The sequence below is a fragment of the Bombina bombina genome, chromosome 5, assembly GCF_027579735.1.
Source record: "Bombina bombina isolate aBomBom1 chromosome 5, aBomBom1.pri, whole genome shotgun sequence".
In the NCBI taxonomy this organism is placed as follows: Eukaryota; Metazoa; Chordata; class Amphibia; order Anura; family Bombinatoridae; genus Bombina; species Bombina bombina.
This window is the reverse complement of record NC_069503.1, coordinates 705,957,259-705,976,740: the sequence shown is the minus strand read 5'-3', so window position 1 is coordinate 705,976,740 and position 19,482 is coordinate 705,957,259.

The following is a 19,482-nucleotide window of genomic DNA, read 5'->3' as shown; positions in this document are numbered from 1 at the left end:
ATGACACTCCCACCACCATGCTTGACTGTAGGCAAGACAATGTTTATCTTGGTCTCATCGGACCACAGGACATGGTTCCAGTAATCCATGTCCTTAGTCTGTTTGTCTTCAGCAAACTGTTTGTGGGCTTTCTTGTGCATCATCTTTAGAAGAGGCTTCCTTCTGGGATGACAGCCATGCAGACCAATTTGATGCAATGTGCGGCATATGGTCTGAGCACTGACAGGCTGGCCCCCCACCCCTTCAACCTCTGCAGCAATGCTGGCAGCACTCATACGTCTATTTCCCAAAGACAACCTTTGGATATGACGCTGAGCACATGCACTTAACTTCTTTGGTCGACCATGGCGAGGCCTGTTCTGAGTGGAACCTGTCCTGTAAAACCACTGTATGGTCTTGCCCACCATGCTGCAGCTCAGTTTCAGGGTCTTGGCAATCTTCTTATAACCTTAACCTAATTATAGAGCAACAATTCTTTTTTTCAGATCCTCAGAGAGTTCTTTGCCACGATGTGCCATGTTGAACTTCCAGTGATCAGTATGAGAGAGTGTGAGAGCGATAACACCAAATTTAACACACCTGCTCTGCATTCACACCTGAGACCTTGTAACACTAACAAGTCACATGACACCGGGGAGGGAAAATGGCTAATTCGGCCCAATTTTGGACATTTCCACTTAGGGGTGTACTTACTTTTGTTGCCAACGGTTTAGACATTAATGTGTTGAGTTATTTTGAGGGGACAGCAAATTTACACTGTTATACAGGCTGTACACTCACTACTTTACATTGTAGCAAAGTGTCATTTCTTCAGTGTTGTCACATGAAAAGATATAATAAAATATTTACATAAATATTAGGTGTGTACTCACTTTTGTGGGATACTGTATATTGAAATAAACATAAAATAGAGGAACTTTATTAAAATTTAAATAGAAAGATTAAGCCATTGACTGTCATAAAACCATTATTCTACAAATATTAAAAAAAAATCAAGATATGTAAAAAAAAATATATATATTGATATATAATACATGGAGTGATTGAGAGTTTGTATGATTTATAAAAAAATTGAATATCTAAATATATAGATAGTGAGCTTCATAAGTTTTGTATCAATTAATATTGAATATTCCAAATTATATACTGTACATCAAAAAATATAGATTTTTCTGTAATTTAGTGTTTGGTTTTTTGGTAATTTATCTAATTTTATTTAATTTATTTAATTGTATTTAATGTAGGGAATTTATTTAATTGTAGTGTAGTGTTAGGTGTTATTGTAACTTAGGTTAGGTGTCAGGTTAGGAAATGTCCAGAAGAAGACCCAAATACTAGGGCGAACTTAAACAACACCCTTGCACTCTGAGTTTAATCCAGGACGTGACCCCACGACAACCTCCAAAAAACAAAGTACTCACGATATGGAGCAGGGTTAGCCTGTGCCAAAGTAATTCATGATATCAGCCAGATAGACTTCTGAATAAGGAACTGGTTTCAGGAAATGTCTTCCACAATATCAGGAGAGCAGGGATAGTCCACTTATACTCAGACAGAAGAAAGGTAAAACAGGAAACAGTTAATAATGCAGGAGTAGGTCATTTGTTATCAGGCAGTCTGAAGGTTAACACTGTGTAGACAGTCTTTGCAGAGTATGCAACAGGTAATCAGGCAGTTTGAGGGTTAACACTGAGTAGACAGTCTTTGCAGAGTATGCAACAGGTAATCAGGCAGTTTGAGGGTTAACACTGAGTAGACAGTCTTTGCAGAGTATGCAACAGGTAATCAGGCAGTTTGAGAGTTAACACTGTGTAGACAGTCTTTGCAGAGTATGCAACAGGTAATCAGGCAGTTTGAGGGTAAACACTGTGTAGTCAGAACTTGCAGAATTAACAACATGTAATCAGGTAGTTTGAAGGTTAACACTGTGTTGTCAGAACTTGCAGAGACAGCAACAGGTAAGCTGGTAGTTTGAAGGTTAACACAGTTTAATCAGTACTTGTTGAGATTGGCAACAGGATATCAAGCAGTTTGAAGGTTTACACTGAATAATTGTATTTGCAGAGTTTGGAAACAGGTAAACATGCAGATTGAAAGTTTCACAAAACAAACAGTACTTGCATTGTTTGGAGACAGGTAATCAGGAGGTTGAAGGTTAATCCAGCATAGTAAATCCTTGAAGAGATTGGCAACAGAAAAGCAGCAGTTAGAGAGATTCCTCAGAGAAATCCTATCAGAAGCCAAAAAGTTAACAAACAAACTGGCACTGGAGAAACAGGAAGCCAAGAATATAAAGCCTGGTTGTGACATCATCAGGAAGGGGTGGCTCAGACACCTGTCAATCAAGCACACAGAGAGGACTGCAGAGCTTCCCAGCAGCTGAGCGTGACAGTGCCCCCTCCTCAAGGACCCCTCCGGGGGACCCGACCGGGCCTGGCAGGGTATTTCTTGTGAAAAGACTTGACAAGAGCTGGAGCATGAACATGAGAGGCCGGTTCCCAAGATCGTTCAGAGATAGGATAACCCTTCCAATGGACCAGGTAGTACAGCTGATTGCCCCGTAGCTTGGAATCGAGAATCTGGCTGACTTCAAACTCAGAAGTTCCCTCTACGGAAAGTGGAGGAGGTGGAGTACAGATTGTAGATGACTGGCTTGAGTAGGGAGACATGAAACACTGGATGGATCTTGAGAGTCTTGGGTAAGACCAGGCGGTATGCAGAAGAACAAACTCTGGAAACAATTCGAAAAGGTCCAATGTACTTAGGACCCAACTTGGTACAAGGTTGTTTTAGACGTATGAATCTGGTGGATAAAAATACTCTGTCTCCAGTACGAAGTAAAGGAGCCTTGCACCTTCTGCGATCAGCATATTTCTTATGTCTTAAGGAAGAAGAGAGTAGATTTTGATGAATGAGTTGCCAGTGATTACTGAGATTTTTCACTGTACGATCTGCTCCAGGGACTTCAGTAGAACTGGTAATCATAGGAAAGGTTCTAGGTTCAAATCCATAAGCTGCCTTAAAGGGAGAGGTCTGTAATGAGGCGTTATAACGTGAGTTGTGAGCTAATTCCGCCAAAGGCAATAACTGAGACCAGTTGGAGTGGTGATGGTCTACATAATGTCTTAGAAAAGATTCCAACGCTTGATTTACACGCTCAGTCTGTCCGTTGGATTGAGGATGGTGTGCAGTAGAAAGTGATATGTTGATTCCGAAGTGTTTACAAAAAGACCTCCAAAATTTGGAAACAAATTAGACTCCACGATCTGAGACTATGTCAGTGGGAAAACCATGTAAACGAGATATATGTAGAACAAAGAGTTCAGAAAGTCTTTGAGCTGAAGGCAAGCCTGGAAGAGGTATGAAGTGAGCAGACTTGGAGAACGAATCCACCACTACCCAAATGGTCGTATTTCCAGCAGAAACAGGAAGATCTGTAACAAAGTTCATGGATAAGTGAGACCAAGGGTAATGAGGAATAGGAAGAGGGTGTAATAGACCAAACGGTCGATGAGAATATTGTTTGTTCGAAGCACAAGAACAACAAGCAGCAATATAATCCTTAACATCCCTCCTCATAGTGGACCACCAAACATGCTGCTTCAGTTTCCACAATGTATTGGTTATACCCGGATGACCTGCTGAAATGTTGTCATGAGCCCAATGTAGAAGCTTAAGACGTAATCCTTTGGGTATATACAGGATACCAGAAGGTAGTTTGCAAGAAGATGGTACCCGGACTTGAGCAGCATGTAAAGCCTGTACTGGAAAAGAGGATACTTGAGCCAAAACTTTGACTGGACGTAGTATAGGTTCTGAATCCAATGGAGAAGGTTCAGAAGATTGGAACTGCCTAGATAAAGCATCTGCCTTGGAATTTTTTGAACCAGGAACATAGGAAAGTACAAAATTAAACCTGGAGAAGAACAAGGCCCACCGAGCCTGACGAGGATTGAGACGTGTAGCTGTTTGGAGGTATAAAAGATTATTGTGATCTGTCAGAATGAAAAAAGGTTGACTGGTACCCTCTAACCAATGCCTCCATTCATCCAAAGCTAATTTTATAGCCAAAAGCTCCTTATTGCCCACATAATAATTTAACTCGGCAGGATTGAATTTTTTCGAAAAGAACGCCACAGGATATATCTTGCTGGTAGTCGGATCACGTTGGGAGAGAACAGCTCCAGCTGCTATAGAGGAAGCGTCAACCTCCAAAATAAACTGGAAATCAGGAATTGGATGACTGAGAAGAGGTGCAGAAGAAAATGCTGATTTTAGCGTTTCAAAAGCCTGTACTGCCGAAGAGGACCAGTTCTTACAATTTTGCCCTTTCTTAGTAAGAGAAGTGAGTGGAGACGTGATGTCAGCAAAGTTCTTTATAAACTTTCTATAGTAATTGGCAAAGCCAAGAAACCTCTGCAGGGATTTGAGAGTAGTTGGTCTGGGCCAGTCCTTGATAGCCGACAGTTTAGCAGGATCCATCTCAAAACCTGATTCAGAAATGATATACCCCTAAAAGGGGATGGAACTCTGATGAAAAGAGCATTTCTCCAATTTAGCAAACAGGGAATTGTCTCGTAACCTCTGAAGAACCAGTCTTACATGATGTACATGTTCCTGTAATGTTTTCGAATAGATTAGAATGTCATCGAGGTAAATTATAACAAATTGATTTAGATAATCTCTGAAGATTTCATTGACAAAGTGCTGAAATACTGCTGGTGCATTGCACAATCCAAATGGCATTACTAGATACTCGTAGTGACCAAATCTAGTGTTAAATGCCGTCTTCCATTCGTCTCCTTTACGGATTCTGACCAGATTGTAGGCCCCACGGAGATCTAACTTGGAAAAAATAGAAGCACCTTGAAGACGATCGAATAACTCAGAAATGAGCGGCAGAGGATAGCTGTTTTTGACAGTAATCTGATTCAAGGCTCGATAATCAATACAGGGACGAAGACCTCCATCTTTTTTCCCAATAAAGACAAAACCTGCACCCACAGGTGAAGAGGAAGGACGAATGAATCCTCTGGCTAAGTTGTCCTTTATGTATTCCTCAAGAGAGACATTTTCTTGACGAGAGAGGGGATAGGTCCTTCCCTTAGGTAGAGGAGCCCCTGAATACAATTCGATAGGACAGTCAAATATCCGGTGTGGAGGTAACGTCTCAGCCTCTTTTTTAGAAAACACATCACAAAGGCATGATAGTAATTGGGCAATGATTCAGGAACTTCCACCATAGCTACGACAGGACAGGATGGTTTAGAGGAATTTTGCAGGCAATGTTTGAAACAGGTAGTTCCCCAGGAAATAAGTTATCCTTTAGACCATGAGAAAACTGGATCATGAAGCTGCAACCAAGGTAACCCCAGAATCAATGGTATGTGGGGAGAAGAAATGACATCAAAACGAATAATTTCAGAATGAAGTATGCCCACAGTCAAAAGAAGAGGAATGGTAGAATGTTGTATGATACCAGTACCTAGAGGCTGTCCACTGACAGTAGTTACCTTAATTAACTGTTTCTTGGCTTGAAGAGGAATCCTGAGAGAGTCAGCAAAGTTTGAATCAATGAATACTCCAGCAGCTCCAGAATCGATGAGAGCTTGAGCTCGAAACTTGGTGTTTCCAAAAGAGATAGTTACAGGAACAAAAAATTTAGAATTGAGGGAAGACATGGGATTCTGGCTTAACTCTGTCCCTCTATCAAAAGTTAAGCCTTGGCTTTTACTGGCCGGATAGGACAGTCCTTCAGTAAATGTCCTTTGGTACCACAATACAGACATAACCCAAGAGTACGCCTTCTATGGCATTCAGCTTCTGACAATTTAATAGCTCCTACTTCCATGGGTTCCACAGACTCAGGAGATTGGGAATTATTATTAGAAAGACTTGAGGTTCGAATAGGAGGACGAAAAGAAGATTTAACAAAGGATCTCCGATTCCTATCTCTCTCCTGAAGACGTTCAGAATGCCGGGCGTCAAGAGTAATACATAAATTGATAAGACCCTCCAATGAATCAGGGAGTTCCCAAAATACAAGTTCATCCTTAAGGCGTTCGCAAAGTCCTTTGCAAAAGGCTGCCCATAAGGCTCCATGGTTCCAATCAGTTTCTGCGGCTAAAGTCCTGAATTCAATAGCATATTCAGCTACCGAAAGGGATCCCTGTCTCAGATCCAACAATCCTGCCTCAGCAGCTGCAGACCACCCAGGCTTGTCAAAAACAGAAGAAAAAATGGACACAAATAATTCCACATCCTGTAGTAACGGATCATTCTTCTCTAAAAGTGGGGACACCCAGGCTAGAGCCTTACCCTTCAAGAGAGAAATAATAAAGGTGATTTTGGAAGTAGAATTGGAAAAAACTTGAGGATTGTTTCTGAAGTGTAAACGACACTGATTAAGGAATCCACGGCATTCTTCAGGATTACCGTCATATTTATCTGGAAGTGGGATTCGTGGTATATCCTGTCCAACAGTTTGAGGTGGATTAAAGACAGCATTGGTGCTAGTAGCAGTGGCAGCAGGAGTCATCGTCGCTTGAGAAGGAGCGGAGAGGTTATGTAGCAGAGCAGTAATCTGGTCAAGCTTGGAATCCAAAGATTGCAAATGAGCAGAATGATTTCCTAGAAGTTGCCCTTGTAGAGCCACAGCCCTGGATAACTCGTCATGGTCCATATTATGGACAGTTTGTACTGTCAGGTTAGGAAATGTCCAGAAGAAGACCCAAATACTAGGGCGAACTTAAACAACACCCTTGCACTCTGAGTTTAATCCAGGACGTGACCCCACGACAACCTCCAAAAAACAAAGTACTCACGATATGGAGCAGGGTTAGCCTGTGCCAAAGTGATTCATGATATCAGCCAGATAGACTTCTGAATAAGGAACTGGTTTCAGGAAATGTCTTCCACAATATCAGGAGAGCAGGGATAGTCCACTTATACTCAGACAGAAGAAGGGTAAAACAGGAAACAGTTAATAATGCAGGAGTAGGTCATTTGTTATCAGGCAGTCTGAAGGTTAACACTGTGTAGACAGTCTTTGCAGAGTATGCAACAGGTAATCAGGCAGTTTGAGGGTTAACACTGAGTAGACAGTCTTTGCAGAGTATGCAACAGGTAATCAGGCAGTTTGAGGGTTAACACTGAGTAGACAGTCTTTGCAGAGTATGCAACAGGTAATCAGGCAGTTTGAGGGTTAACACTGAGTAGACAGTCTTTGCAGAGTATGCAACAGGTAATCAGGCAGTTTGAGGGTAAACACTGTGTAGTCAGAACTTGCAGAATTAACAACATGTAATCAGGTAGTTTGAAGGTTAACACTGTGTTGTCAGAACTTGCAGAGACAGCAACAGGTAAGCTGGTAGTTTGAAGGTTAACACAGTTTAATCAGTACTTGTTGAGATTGGCAACAGGATATCAAGCAGTTTGAAGGTTTACACTGAATAATTGTATTTGCAGAGTTTGGAAACAGGTAAACATGCAGATTGAAAGTTTCACAAAACAAACAGTACTTGCATTGTTTGGAGACAGTTAATCAGGAGGTTGAAGGTTAATCCAGCATAGTAAATCCTTGAAGAGATTGGCAACAGAAAAGCAGCAGTTAGAGAGATTCCTCAGAGAAATCCTATCAGAAGCCAAAAAGTTAACAAACAAACTGGCACTGGAGAAACAGGAAGCCAAGAATATAAAGCCTGGTTGTGACATCATCAGGAAGGGGTGGCTCAGACACCTGTCAATCAAGCACACAGAGAGGACTGCAGAGCTTCCCAGCAGCTGAGCGTGACATTAGGTTTTATTTTACAGGTAAATTTGTATTTATTTTAGCTAGGTAGTTATTAAATAGTTAATAACTATTTAGTAACTATTCTGCCAAGTTAAAATAAATAAAAACTTGCCTGTAAAATAAAAATAAACCGTAAGCTAGCTACAATGTAACTATTAGTTATATTGTAGCTAGCTTAGGGTTTATTTTATAGGTAAGTATTTAGTTTTAAATAGGAATTATTTAGTTAATGATAGGAATTTGTATTTAGATTTATTGAAATTATATTTAAGTTATGGGGTGTTAGGGTTAGGGTTAAACTTAGATTTTGGGGTTTAATAAATATAATATAGTGGGGCGACGTTGGTGGCGGCAGATTAGGTGTTAATAAATGTAGGTAGGTAGCGGCAATGTTAGGGACAGCAGATTAGTGGTTAATAAGTATAATGTAGGTGGCGGCGATGTCGGGCGGCAGATTAGGGGTTAATAAACATAATGTAGGTGTCTGTGATGTAGGGGGCAGCAGATTAGGGGTTAATAAGTGTAAGATTAGGGGTGTTTAGACTCAGGGTTCATGTTAGGGTGTAAACATAAATGTGTTTCCCCATAGGAATCAATGGGGCTGCGTTACTGAGCTTTACGCTGCTTTTTCGCAGGTGTTAAACTTTTTCTCAGCCGGCTCTCCCCATTGATGTCTATGGGGAAATCATGCAAGAGCACGTACAACCAGCTCACCGCTCACTTAAGCAGCGCTGGTATTGGAGTGTAGTGTGGAGCGCAATTTTGCTCTACGCTCACTTCTTGCCTGTTAACGCCGGGTTGATAAAAACCCGTAATACCAGCGCTGCAGGAAAGTGAGCGGTGAGAATAAACTGCAATTTTGCAACGCACACCTGTTACCGCACAACTCGTAATCTAGGCGTATATTTTGTAAAAATATTGTTTGAGTTTCCTTTTTATCACAGTTACCAAAAAAAGAATGGAAAAAAGTAAGCGTGCTCCAAGATATCTTAGACCAATAATGGCTTTTACACCAATTAGCAATGCTGATTCTCCTCCTCTTCCATTAAGTTTAATGGAAAATAATGGTCTGAATACAGAAATTGAAGAAGCAGTAGCAACAGATCGGAACAATCAATATGAATGTGAACATTACCCGTTGAAAATGTTATTGAAGAAAGAGGATCCACTGCATGTGAGTTTAATTACAAATCCAAAATCTTTTAAATTTGATTTAAAAACTAATATTATAAAATATTTAAATCTTAGATTGTAAAGTCATATATTTACATTGAGACATCCATGTAGAAGTCGATATTTATCAATTGTCATTAACATTATTTTCTTTGCTGTTGATTATAATTATTTTATGTATTTCATTTCATTGTTTTATTAATTTTGTGAAGAAACTTAAGAAATGTAAAAAAAAAATATGAAGATGAACAAGAAAATTGAAAAAATTATATCAATATTTAAAAAATAATATTCAAAAATTATAATTTTGGTTTTGTTCCTTTTTTTATTTATGAATTTCATAATATACTATTCATTGTAAAATGTAGCCGCAATGATTGTTATTTTTTTAAAAATGTATAATGACTTTTTGATGCAAAACAACTGTAATTTTTTCAAAATATATAAAGAAATAATAAAAAAGAATGTTTAAAAAATGTTACATTCTAACTTTGAATTAATCCAACTGTCAACATAATTTTTAAACATTTAAAACTTTTATTTAAAAAAAAAATTAAATAACATTTATATATATATATATATATATATATATATGTCTTAATATTTATAAAAAACATACATACAAACACATTCACATGCTCACACACATATATATATATATATATATATATATATATATATATATATATATATATATATATATTATGAAAGGAAAAATAATGTAAACCCTATCCAGCACACCCACATATAGCCTAAAATAATAATAATAATGTAGGAGCTGCGAGAGTCTCAAAGCAAACACACAGACACAGGTGTCAGGTATGATGCAACAAAATAATTTAATTATCAAAAATGAAACAATGTGCATGAAAGTAAATAAGGATAATACTATTCGTCATCGAAAAATAGTCCTAAGCATATGCGATTCATTCATTACCCAACGTATAAACAGGAGATCTCAAAAGTCCAGTTACACAGTGCATCCACTGAATAAAGAGACTAAATCCGTACTATTGTGAAATTGTAGGCTATAACATAAAGCCAAATAAGCACAGTCCTCCTGGAGTATACCTCTGACTAAATCCTATGTAGGGAAATTCCTAGTGGTAGTGGTTTTTCACGTGGGGTTTCCCTCGCTCTGTGGTATCCCTTCTTTATGATTTTATTAGGATATCCCCTGGCATTATACCTTTCTTTCAAATCATCTGCATATTGTTTAAATGATAAGTCAGATGAGTAATTTCTCTTTTGTCTAAGGTATTGGCCGATAGGGATAGCATTAATTTGATGTTGGGGGTGGTGGCTAGAGGCTTCAAGAAGTGTGTTAGCAGAAGTGCTTTTCCTGAATGTTTCTGTTACCAATCTATTTTCACTCTTAGAGATTTTTAAATCTAAAAAAGCTAATGATTCATAGCTCCAAATAAATGTGAATTTCAAATTCCATTCATTGTTGTTTAGTAGCTGCATAAATTTTAGCAAATCATCAGATGTGCCCTCCCATAATAGGAGGACATCATCGATATAGCGAATCCATAAAATGATCGATTTATCATATTCTGTAGCGGCATCCAGAATATTTTCATTCTCCCATCTACCTAAGTACAGACATGCATAGGTTGGGGCACAGCAAGCACCCATTGCTGTGCCCCTAATTTGTCTATAATATTTAAAATAATTTCTATTCAGAACAAAACTAAGCAAGTCTGTAACAAATTTAGTGTGGTCAGTGAATTTAGGACCCCTTTGGTTTAAAATGTCATTAATAGTATCAATACTTTTGGCATGAGGGATGGAGGAATATAATGCTTCCACGTCAATAGACACTAGAATTGTTTGTGGGGTTAATACCACATCATCAAGTTTTCTCAGGACTTCTGTAGTGTCTTTGTCGTAGGAAGGTAAGGAGGTAAGGTGGGGATGTAGGCACCAATCCAAATACTTAGAAACACCTTCAGTTAAACCTCCCAATGCCTGACACTATTGGTCTGCCTGGGGGGGGGCAACTTCTGTTTGTGTATTTTAGGTATCGTATAGAAAGTAGGGGTAACTGGAAATCTAACCTGCATATAGGATAGTTCTTTTTTATTAATAAGGCCATCTGCTAACACTTTATTGAGGATATTATCTAGATCATCCTTATATTGACCAGTGGGGTTAACTCTCAATTTTTCATATTGAGTTGTATTGTTAAATTGTCTCATACACTCTAATTTATAATCTTGTTTGTTAAGAATAACGACATTGCCCCCTTTGTCTGATGGCTTCACCTCAATAGTTTTATCCATTATCAAATCACTAAGTGCCATTTGTTGTTCCTTAGTCAAATTATCTTTTATATTTTTATTTATAGACATATCTTTTAAATCTTTCTCCACTAATTTGACAAATGTCATAACACTTGGTACCATCGATAGGGACGGCAAATAAGAGGATTTGGGTTTAAGGTCACTAAACCCTATTTCCTAATATTATTAGTATGTAGGTTACATGTGATTGCCTTATATATACCATTAGACCTGAAGTGCATATCAGGATATATTGAAGTCCACTCCATTACTATACTGGTGTCTATAGACTCATTCAATTGGTCCCTAGAATACTCCATATGGATGCCATCACAATTTGAGTATACTATTCGCACATGCCTGCTCGGACTGTCTATTATTATCTGGCAGCTATGTGTATATCTATGTAATTATATATATGTATTTGGTATCACTTTCGCTTTTTTGATAGATTAGTGCTTATCACGGATGTCAGGTTGAGCAACGGTATTTGTCATTATTTTAGTTTGTTTTATTTAATCAAGTTACATTTGGCTTTTTTCTTTTGTTACTATGTGCAATTAATGCTATTTCAATTCACCTGTGGGGCTCTTGGTAAATAGAGCTGATTCTCTAGAGCAGATATCGATTCACTGTGCCTGAGAAAGCCCTCTGTGACGTAGGGTGAAACGTGTGTAGCAGTTGTCAATCGGCTGGTAGCCGACTTCCACGCTGTCTGTAATTACAGCGTCCTATCCCAACGATTACCTCTGACTGCTCTCCTATGCAACTTTGCAATAACGTGGAAACGAACGGATCAGTGGTGAGCGGTGGTGAATCTTGCACTGAGGAGACACAGGGTGAAGATTCCTTGAGACTCTGTATTCAGGTAACACTGGGTAACGAAAAATGTAAAAGCGTTACATCTGACATGGAGAAGGACGCCAGCAATCCCTGCTGAATGGTAAACTCAGCCCCTTTGGCATTTGGTCAGCTCCCTCTGGATTTGAGTGAGTGGTGGGGATAAAGTACAGGGACAATTGGTTTAAAGTTTGGCCCCTTAAGTGTCATTAATATCGGCAAGTACGCTCATTGCCACTAGGAATTTCCCTACATAGGATTTAGTCAGAGGTATACTCCAGGAGGACTGTGCTTTTTTGGCTTTATGTTATAGCCTACAATTTCACAATAGTACGGATTTACTCTCTTTATTCAGTGGACGCACTGTGTAACTGGACTTTTGAGATCTCCTGTTTGTACGTTGGGTAATGAATGAATCGCATATGCTTAGGATTATTTTTGGATGATGAATAGTGTTATCCTTATTTACTTTCATGCACATTGTTTCATTTTTGATCATTAAAAAATTTTGTTGCATCATACCTGACACCTGTGTCTGTGTGTTTGCTTTGAGACTCTCGCAGCTCCTACGTTATTATTATTATTATTATTTTAGGCTATATGTGGGCGTGCTGGATAGGGTTTACATTATTTTTCTTTTCATATAATTAATTATCTCTTAAACCTCCGTGCACCTAGGTACTCATCTCAGCATTCAGGGTAGGTGGGTTCTAGACCACAGTCATTACAATCCTACGCTAGCTGGTATATCTAATAAATATACATACATATATATATATATATATATATATATATATATATATATATATACACATATTTCTTTCATGTAATTGGCAAGAGTCCATGAGCTAGTGACGTATGGGATATACAATCCTACCAAGAGGGGCAAAGTTTCCCAAACCTCAAATTGCCTATAAATACACCCCTCACCACACCCACAATTCAGTTTTACAAACCTTGCCTCCTATGGGGGTGGTCAAGTAAGTTTGTGCTTGATTTTTATGATTTCTTCTATGATAAGCAGTTCTAAGCATTCTGAAGCCCAATTCCTCTCAGAGTACAGTGTTTGTCAGAAGGATGTGAAGAGAGTATCACCTGTTTGATTTTATGGTTTTCCTCATGGGAAATCTTTTCAAGGGTTCTCTGTTATCGGTCATAGGGATTCATCTCCTAACTGCCATTTCAGATTGACGATATACTTGTATATACCATTACCTCTGCTTATAGCTTTCAGTACTGGTTTGGCTATCAGCTATATGTGGATGGGTATCTTTCGGTAAGTATGTTTTATTATTTTAAGACACCCGCAGCTATGGTTTGGCGCTTTATGTATTAATGTAAAGTTTTAAATATATGTATTTTACTTATATTTGCCATAAGTCAGGTCTATGTGTATTTCCCTTTGCAGTCCAGCAGTTTCATTATGGGAATCATGTTTAGGAAGTTTGTCTTACCTGGGGTATAGTCTTTTTTCAATTTGACTTGTATTTTTTTGGAAAACTTGCAGGCAAATTAGGCTCACAAGGGCGCAAAATGCTGTTATTTATTGCGTCATTCTTGGCGTAAGAATTTTTTTGGGGCACGAATGTGCATTGGTCATGACACAAGTTCGTCATTTCCTGCGTCGTGATGCAAGTTCATCATTTCCTGCATCTTAGTTGACGCTAGGTTGTTTAGCACGAAATTGTGTTATGACGTGAGTTGCGTCAATACCGGATGTTTGTTGGCACCAAAAAATTTTTTGTTTTATTTCACCTCACTTCCTATATGCTCCTTGCCTTCTTTATGCTCAGAGGGCTATGCTATTTGCTTTTGTTGCCAAATTTAGCACTAGCATTTTTTCCAATTCCTGAAACTGCTATATGTGGAAATAAGATATTTCTGTTTAATGTTATTTTTCTTTTTTTTTACATTTTACAAGATGTCTCAGTCTGATCCTGTCTCAGAAGCTGCTGTAGGAGTAGGAACCATGCTGCCTGAACACAGTTCTACCAAAGATAAGTGTATCTGTTGTAAGCTATCTCTAGCTGTAGTATGTAACAGTTGTCATGATAAGCTTTTGAATGCAGAGAAGGTTTCTATTAGTGCTAGTACAGTATCTGTTGTTCCTTCAACATCTAAAGTACATGATATCCCTGTTGATATGAAAAATTATATTGCTGATGAGATACAGAAGGCTATGGCTTCTATACCGCCTTCAAATAAACGTAAAAGTTTTTTTTAAAACATCTCATAATACTGATGAAATTTGTAATGACCAACAACATACTGATATATCCTCCTCTGATGAGGATCTCTCTGGTTCAGAGGATCCTAGTTCAGACATTGACACTGATAAATCATCTTATCTTTTTAAGATTGAGTATATTTGTTCTTTGTTTAAAGAAGTGTTAATAACTTTGGATATTGAGGAGTCTGGTCCTCTTGATACTAAATCCAGCAAACGTTTAAAATTCTGTCTATAAAACCTCCTGTGACTACTCCTGAGGTTTTTCCTGTTCCTGATGCTATTTCTGATGTGATTGCTAAGGAATGGTCTAAGCCTGGTACTTCTTTTTCTCCTTCTTTAAGGTTTAAAAAGTTGTATCCTTTGCCAGTGGCTAGATTAGAGTTTTGGGAAAAAGTCCCTAATGTTGATGGGGCTATTTCTACTCTTTCTAAACGTACTACTATTCCTATGGAAGATAGTACCTATTTTAAGGATCCTTTAGATAGGAAAATTGAATCTTATCTAAGGAAAGCTTATTTGCATTCTGGCTATATGCTCAGACCTGCAATTTCTATGGCTGCTATTGCGACTGCATTAACTTTTTTGCTGGATAGCTTAGCACAAAGGGAAAAAGACTCTGATTTGCATAGCATTGTTCGTTTGCTTTAACATGCTAAATATTTTATCTGTGATGCTATTTTTGATATAATGAAGATAAATGTTAAATCTATGTCTTTAGCAGCTATTTTAGCTAGAAGAGCTTTATGCTCAAATCATGGAATACTGGCATGATAAGTTACTATCTCTTTCATTCCAGGGTAATAATTTGTTTGGCTTCCAGTTGGATTCAATTATTTCCCCTATTACTGGGGTGAAGGGAGTTTTTTTGACTCAAGATAAAAATCTAAAGGCAAATCTAGAGCTTCTAGTCGGTTTTGTTCCTTTTGACAGAATAGAGAACAGAAAACCACTCCTTCCCCTAAGGACTCTAGCTCCAATTGGAAGCCTTCCTCGAGTTGGAATAAATCCAAGCCTTACAAGAAACCAAAGTCAGCCACCAAGACTGCATGAAGGTGCAGCCCTCGATCCAGTTTTACTGGTGGGGGGGGGGGGGGGGCAGATTGAAATTATTTCAAGATGTTTGGGCAGGTTCCATTCAGAATCATTGAAATCAGAATATTGTCTCCCAGGGGTATCAAATAGGTTTCAGAATAAGACCTCCTGTGAGAAGATTTTTTTTCTCTCTCATGTTCCAACAAATCCTGTGAAAGCTCAGGCTTTTCTGAAATGTGTTTCAGATCTAGAGCTTTCAGGAGTAATTGTACCAGTTCCAATTCTGGAACAGGGTCTGGGTTTTTATTCAAATCTATTAATTGTCCCGAAGAAGGAAAATTCTTTCAGACCAGTTCTGGATCTGAAGTTTTTGAATAATTTTGTAAGAGTCCCAACTTTCAAGATGGTGACTATAAGGACTGTTCTTCCTTTCGTTCAGCAAGGTCATTACACGTCCTCAATAGACTTACAGGATGCGTATCTTCATATTCTGATTCATCCAGACCACTATCGGTTTCTGAGATTCTCTTTTCTAGACAAGCATTACCAGTTTGTTGCTCTTCCATTTGGCCTAGCAACAGCTTCAAGAATCTTTTCAAAGGTTCTCGGTGCCCTTCTATCTGTAATCAGAGAGCATGTATTGCTGTGTTTTCTTATTTGGACGATATCTTGGTACTAGCTCAATCTTTTCATTTAGCAGAATCTCACATGAATCAACTTGTGTTGTTTCTTTGAAGACATGATTGGAGGATCAATTTACCAAAGAGTTCCTTGATTCCTCAGACAAGGGTCACCTTTTTAGGTTTCCATATAGATTCAGTGTCCATGACTTTGTCTTTAACAGACAAAAGACGAATGAAATTGGTTTCTGCCTGTCGAAACCTTCAGTCTCGATCATTTACTTCAGTGGCTATGTGCATGGAAGTTTTTATGGTCTCATGACTGCAGCATCGAACGCAATCCTCTTTGCTCCTATTCATATGAAACCTCTGCAGCTTTGCATGCTGAATCAATGGTGCAGGGATTATACTCGGATATTACAGTTGATATACTTAAATCCCAACATTCAAGTCTCTCTGTCCTGGTGGTTAGTCCAATATCGGATTATTCAAGGGGCCTCTTCTGTTCATCCTGCCTGGACTGTGATTTCAACAGATTCAAGTCTCACAGGTTGGGGAGCTGTCTTGGGGTCTCTGACAGCACAAGGAGTTTGGAATCCTCAAGAGGCGAGGTTACCAATACATATTTTAGAACTGTGCTATTTTCAGGGCTCTTCAGGCTTGGCCACTATTAAAGAGAGAATTATTCATTTGTTTTCAGACAGACAATATCACAACTGTGGCATATGTCAATCATCAATGGGGGACTCGCAGTCCTTTAGCGATGAAAGACGAAACTTGGATACTTTCTTGGGCAGAGTCCAACTCCTGTCTAATTTCTTCTATACATATTCCAGGTGTAGACAATTGGGAAGCGGATTATCTCAGTCTTCAGTCTTTACATCCAGGTGTATTTTGTCAGATTGTACAGATGTGGGATCTCCCCGAAATAGATCTGATGGCTTCCCATCTAAACAGGAAGCTTCCCAGGAACCTTTCCAGGTCCAGGGATCCTCAGGCAGAGATGGTGGATGCGTTAGCAGTTCCTTGGTTTTACCAACCGGCTTACATTTTTCCACCTCTAGTTCTCCTTCCAAGGGTGATCTCCAAGATAATAGTGGAAATATCGCATGTGTTTCTGATAGCACCAGCATGGCCTTACAGGTTTTGGTATGCGGACCTTGTCTGGATGTCCAGTTGCCAACCTTGGCCATTTCCTTTAAGGCCAGACCTTCGGTCTCAAGGGCCGTTTTTCCATCAGGATCTCAAATCACTAAATTTGAAGGTATGGAAATTAGTGCTTAGTCATAGAGGTTTCTCTGACTCAGTGATTAATACTATGCTACAGGCTCGTAAGTTTGTTTCAAGAAAGATTTATTATTGGGTTTGGAAAACCTATATTTCATGGTGTTTTTCTCATAAATTCTCTTGGCATTCTTTTAGCAATCCTAGAATTTTACAGTTTCTTCAGGATGGCTTGGATAAAGGCTTGTCTGTAAGTACTTTGAAGGGACAAATCTCTGCTCTTTTTGTTTTATTTCACAAAAAAATGCTAATCTTCCTGATATTCACTGTTTTATTCAGCCTTTAGTTCGTATCAAGCCTGTTAAATAAATCTCTCCTCCTTGGAGTCATAATTTGGTTTTGAAGGCTTTGCAGGTTCCTCCTTTTGAGCCTATGCATTCTTTGGATATTAAACTACTTTCTTGGAAAGTGTTGTTCCTTTTGGCTATCTCTTCAGCTAGAAGAGTTTCTGAATTGTCTGCTCTCTCTTGTGAGTCCCCTTTTCTGATTTTCATCAGGATAAGGCTGTTTTCCGGACTTCGTTTAAATTTCTTCCTAAGGTTGTGAATTCTAACAACATTAGTAGGGAAATTGTTGTTCGTTTCTTGTGTCCTAAACCCAAGAATACTCTTGAAAGATCTCTACATTCTTTGGATGTTGTAAGAGCTTTAAAATATTATGTTGAAGCTACTAAAGAATTCAGGAATACTTCTAGTCTATTTGTTGTTTTTTCTGGTCATAGGAAAGGTCAGAAAGTCCCTGTCATTTCTTTGGCATCTTGGTTAAAGCTTTTGATTCACAAGGCTTATGTAGAGACAGGACAGTCTCTGCCTCAGAGAATTACAGCTCATTCTACTAGATCAGTCGCCACTTCTTAAGCTTTTAAGAATGAAGCTTCGGTTGATCAGATTTGCAAAGCAGCAACTTGGTTTTCTTTGTACACATTTACAAAATTTTACCATTTTTAAGTATTTGCTTCTACTGAAGCAGTCTTTGGTAGAAAAGTTCTTCAGGCAGCTGTTTCAGATAGATTCTTCCGCTTATGATTTAAGTTTTTTTCTTGAAATTTATGTGAATTTTTTTAAGAAAGACATATTTTTTGTGGATTTAATTTTTTCAGCGGAAATAGTTGTTTTTTTATTTTATCCCTCCCTTTCTAGTGACCCTTCTGTGGTCTCCCACATCTTGGGTATTTCTATCCCATACGTCACTAGCTCATGGACTCTTGCCAATTACATGAAAGAAAACATCATTTATGTAAGAACTCACCTGATAAATTAATTTCTTTCATATTGGCAAGCGTCCATGAGGCCCACCCTTTTTATGATGGTTATGTTTTTTGTATAAAAAGCACAATTTTATTTCCAGTTCCACTTTTTGTATGCTTTTTTACTCCTTATTTTATCACCCCACTACTTGACTATTCATTAAACTGAATTGAGGGTGTGATGAGGGGTGTATTTTGAGGCATTTTGAGGTTTGGGAAACTTTGCACCTCCTGGTAGGATTGTATATCCCATAAGTCACTAGCTCATGGACTCTTGCCAATATGAAAGAAATGAATTTATCAGGTAAGTTCTTACATCAATTATGTTTTATATATATATATATATATATATATATATATATATATATATATATATATATATATATATACATACATTTGAACTTATACTTACTTATTTTTTCTAACTTTAACACAAACTCGCACATATACAGACATATATATATATATATATATATATATATATATATATATATATATATATACAGGGAGTGCAGAATTATTAGGCAAATGAGTATTTTGACCACATCATCCTCTTTATGCATGTTGTCTTACTCCAAGCTGTATAGGCTCGAAAGCCTACTACCAATCAAGCATATTAGGTGATGTGCATCTCTGTAATGAGAAGGGGTGTGGCCTAATGACATCAAAACCCTATATCAGGTGTGCATAATTATTAGGCAACTTCCTTTCCTTTGGCAAAATGGGTCAAAAGAAGGACTTGACAGGCTCAGAAAAGTCAAAAATAGTGAGATATCTTGCAGAGGGATGCAGCACTCTTAAAATTGCAAAGCTTCTGAAGCGTGATCATTGAACAATCAAGCGTTTCATTCAAAATAGTCAACAGGGTCGCAAGAAGCGTGTGGAAAAACCAAGGCGCAAAATAACTGCCCATGAACTGAGAAAAGTCAAGCGTGCAGCTGCCAAGATGCCACTTGCCACCAGTTTGGCCATATTTCAGA